Source organism: Enhydra lutris, unplaced genomic scaffold, assembly GCF_002288905.1.
Source record: "Enhydra lutris kenyoni isolate GAN:26980312 unplaced genomic scaffold, ASM228890v2 scaffoldscaffold56, whole genome shotgun sequence".
Taxonomy (NCBI): Eukaryota; Metazoa; Chordata; class Mammalia; order Carnivora; family Mustelidae; genus Enhydra; species Enhydra lutris.
The window spans coordinates 1512364-1516898 of NW_019154140.1; positions in this window are offsets into that span (position 1 = coordinate 1512364).

A 4535-nucleotide genomic window follows, 5' to 3' on the forward strand; every position below is an offset into this window, starting at 1 on the left:
GGTCTCATCTAAGAAGTAAGACTGTTCATACTATCCCCAAGGAGGCTTGTACCCCTAAAAGTGCCATTTCAAATATTTTAACTCTTTCATTATTGCCAATTTTCAGAATATAGAATTTTCAATTCTTAATGGATTATTTCTTTCCAGAGGCAATGTGTTTGTTGTGTGGATTAAATAACTTGGAACAGATCCTAGCACATAGCATAGACATTTGCTAGTATAACTTTTTAAAATTATAGTAATGGATTAGCATCAAGATCATGATGGATGATATTTAGCCAGGGATATCTGAATATGGTTTTGGACCTGTTACTCCTCTCTATAGTAGTGTTGAGGGAACCTATTTGCATAAAGGGGCAAAACAAGACAAAGTGATACTTCATTGTTAGCTATATCTTTGCCTTCAAACCCTAACATAAGCAGAAGAACAGTAAAATTCCACTTCTTTCAGTTGGAGTCCCCAAAAACCAACAGCCAAAGCAAGCCAAATGGCAAATCTTTTCTCTCCCTCTTACCTTTATCCTTAGTCACACCCTCGCCTTGAAATTTGCCATTCCGGTAATATAAAAATGATACCTTCCAGAGCTGGAAAACAAGAGAAAAATAGTAGGAGAGAAAAAATTCTCTGAGCATAGAGCTATATACCCCAGACTTTCTCGTGCCAGAGTAAAACACTCGACGGGACTGTGTCACCTGGGAAAAGAGAGACAAATGGAGAACAGAGGAAAGGAAGGTGGTTTAGGTTTCTATCAAGTTTTAAGCCAGACTTCCATAACCTCGTGGGTACCAACTGAAAAGAAGAGGAAGAGCTGGTTCAGTTTTGAAACTTGGCACTAATGCTTCACTCGTACAACTATCCCAGTCTTGAATGGCTTTGACAGAAGCCAGACACCAAACCACTAGCCGTGGCCACTGCAATGTTCCTTAAACCAAACCAAACTAAATCAAACTGTAGAAATTCCCCTTATGGACTGAGTCAGAGGACAAAGGACTGACACAAAGAGTATTACCTTTGCATGTGGGTAACAACCATCTTCCAGGATTGTGAAGATGATTGGCAGTCAGGTATATAATGCACATGGCTCATAGTAAGCCCTCAAATTGTAGCTATTTTTCTGCATTTTGCTGTTATTATTATAAAGAGAATATTCTATGCTAGATATAGAAACAGGGAAAACTGAATTAAAAGGTAAAAATTATATAGTGCTTGATGTAATAATTACATCTCCCAGAACTGTAGCAAAAAATGATTGACCATTTAGGACTTAAAATCTGAAGAGTCATTTTGTTTTCAGTATTCTCTGTAACACGGTGGCTAGAAGTGGTCAAATACAGTCCTTGGGTATAGATTTAAGAAACTTAAAATGAGTACAGAATCTGACAGCGATGCTCCACCTGGATTTAAATAATATTTAGAGTTTGGCTGAGATGTTAGCCAAAAATAGATTTGTTATAGATTAATAAGATAAAATTATGGCATGAATCATCGTCTCTCTAGCCTATCAAGTAAAGATTTTTTTCAAAGGATATTCTAGAGTCAGATGCAGTTCATGTATTTGATATATATGTGTTTCTGCAGTTTGATTCTTTAATTTCAAAGAATACAACAAACAAGGGCATACATTATCTAAGGCTACATATTTGGGTTTATCAGATAATAACTAAGTGAAGGAATGGAAGAACATGTGTTTTTGTTGTGTTGTTTATTTGTCTCCTATTTAAAAGGAAGAGACGTTCTATGTAAAAAGAGACTTGACATTTTCAAGGCCAAATCATTATTTAGAAAACATAGAACATAGAATTACGGGTATCTTTTAAAAAAGATTTTATTTATTTATTATTTGAGAGAGAGAGAGAGAGAGATTGAGAAAATGAGAGGAGGGACAGAGGGAGAAGCAGACTCCCTGTGGAGCAGGGAGCCCACCTAGGAACTCTATTCCAGGACCCTGGGATCATGACCTGAGCTGAAGGCAGACACTTACTTAATAGACTGAGCTACCCAGGCACACTAGAATTACAGATATCTTTGTGAATAAGGATTTTAAAAAGCGGTTATCATAGTTTTTGACAGTTTTAAGACCAACACAGAAAGTTAGAAGAGCTCATACTAAGATCATCACCTAATACTGCAGCAATAAAAATTCAAGTCCAACCTCAGAATTCTTGACATTTACTATGGAGATAAAAACGTGGGTTTTAAAAAACTAGTCCAATAAGACTTTATCAGGGAACCTGGTATTTTTTTTTTTTTCATTTGCATTGGAATTTGTGGTTGGTTAAGCTTTCACAATGATCCAATTTAATCTTTAATCTCTAACATTATCATAACCTCTAGGTAATAGCATCTGGAATTCTATTGAAGTTAATTGTAGTACCCTTAATAGTTATTTTTAGAAAAGGTATTAGAGAAAAAAAAAGAGTAGAAAAAGAGAAAGATAAAAAAGGTAAGTACAGGGGTGCCTGGGTGGCTCAGTGGGTTAAGCCTCTGCCTTCAGCTCAGGTCATGATCCCAGGGTACTGGAATGGAGCCCTGTGTTGGGCTCTCTGCTCAGCGGGGAGCCTGCTTCCCCCTCTCTCTCTGCCTGCCTCTCTGCCTGCTTGTGATTTCTGTCAAATAAATAAATAAAATCTTTTTAAAAATCTGATAAATAAGAAAGGAACAGAAGACAGTTGAGAATTAACTTGCTGACATAAAGAAACTGACATAAAGAGGGGGAAGCAGGCTCCCCGCTGAGCAGAGAGCCCGACGCGGGGCTCTCTGCTCAGCGGGGAGCCGATCCCAGGACTCTGAGATCATGACCTGAGCTGAAGGCAGCGGCCCAACCCACTGAGCCACCCAGGCGCCCCAATAAATAAAATCTTAAAAGGTAAGTACAAAAAGTAAAAACAGATAAACTTCAACCAAATCATGTAATCTAAGATGTGTTATTTAGACCGTGCATAAATTTAAGCATCTTCTAGTATTATAGCCATAAAACATGGAGATTTCCTAACTTCTCTGTGACTCGATTTCTTCATCTAGAAAATGGGCATACCTCCTTCAGTTCTTGGGAGGGTTAAATTAGAAAATACATTTAAAGTGCTTAGAATAGTACTTAGCACATAATAGGCATTCATCATAGGATATATGTTATCAGAAACAGTAGTTGCACATAGGAAATAATGGCTTAATATGTAGTTACATAGGAATAAATAAGGAGTACATTGTCTTAGAATTTATCTACCTAAAATTTGGAGAAAATATTTTAAATTTCCTAATCAATAAAAAATTCTGAAAAATACCCAATGCACAATTTATATTTAGTGAACATTCAGTAATACATTACAGAATCCATTAAGCATAGGAAGCAAAAACTACATTAAAATGTTTTACATAATGCATAAAGTAGTGCTTATTATCACCAAACATTTTATTGTTTAAAACTTTTTTCCAAATTCGGGGCGCCTGGGTGGCTCAGTCGTTAAGCGTCTGCCTTCGGCTCAGGTCGTGATCCCGGGGTCCTGGGATCGAGCCCCGCATCGGGCTCTCTGCTCGGCGGGGAGCCTGCTTCCTCCTCTCTCTCTGCCTGCCTCTCTGCCTGCTTGTGATCTCTGTCTGTCGAATGAATAAATAAAAAAAAAATCTTTAAAAAAAAAAAAAACTTTTTTCCAAATTCAGAGGTTCCCTAGAAAACCTTCCATTGTAGATTATTATTATGATAAAACCCCATTATAACACAGCTTGTTAGTACCTAGATTTGTATACTTGTATCAGATCATTTCCACTAAAAATTATATCTTGTCCTAAAACAACATCTCATTAATTTGTTCTTTGTTTAAGCTATGGGTCAAATAATGTTTTCCTGAAAAACAAATATAGTTTTAGACTAAAAAAGGCATTAATTTTTCTCATCAACACCAGGATTTTTATATATTTGTGTTTAATAAGGCAAGTAATTTCCAAATACTATGGCAGTGTAACTGACATAATTGTTTTTCTAGACTTGTATAAATTCAGAGTGATTAATCACTAACTCTATAAGATAATGTAATAAAATTTGGTCTTAAAAATAGAACCATTATTTTTAATTCCTGCACATTTTATGTACATTGTTTTCTTATAATAAATTCCAACTGTATTAATATATATTCAACTCCATTTTTCATCTCCTCTTTGTAGCCTAAAATGAGTGCTTTTATGTCCAAGAAAGAATAAAAGAATGGCAGGAAAAGGGATAGAAAAATGGAGCTTCCAAAAACTCTGGGAATTAAAAAGAAGGTGGGAGAAGGAGGGCATGAAAAAGAGAGTTGGAAGAGAAACAATGATTCAATCTAGTGCTGATCCTAATATGTTCCTATGTCTGAATCTAGACATTGGAATTGTATTTGGGGTTACAGTTATCAGAAGACTTAAGTGGGCTGGATATCCAAGACAACTCACTTTTATGAATATCAGCAGGCAAGGTGATGCTGGTTGTCTGCTGGGAGTTCAGCTAAAGCTTTTGATGAGTGCCTATATCTTTTCATGTGGCTTGTTTTTTACAACGGGATGACCA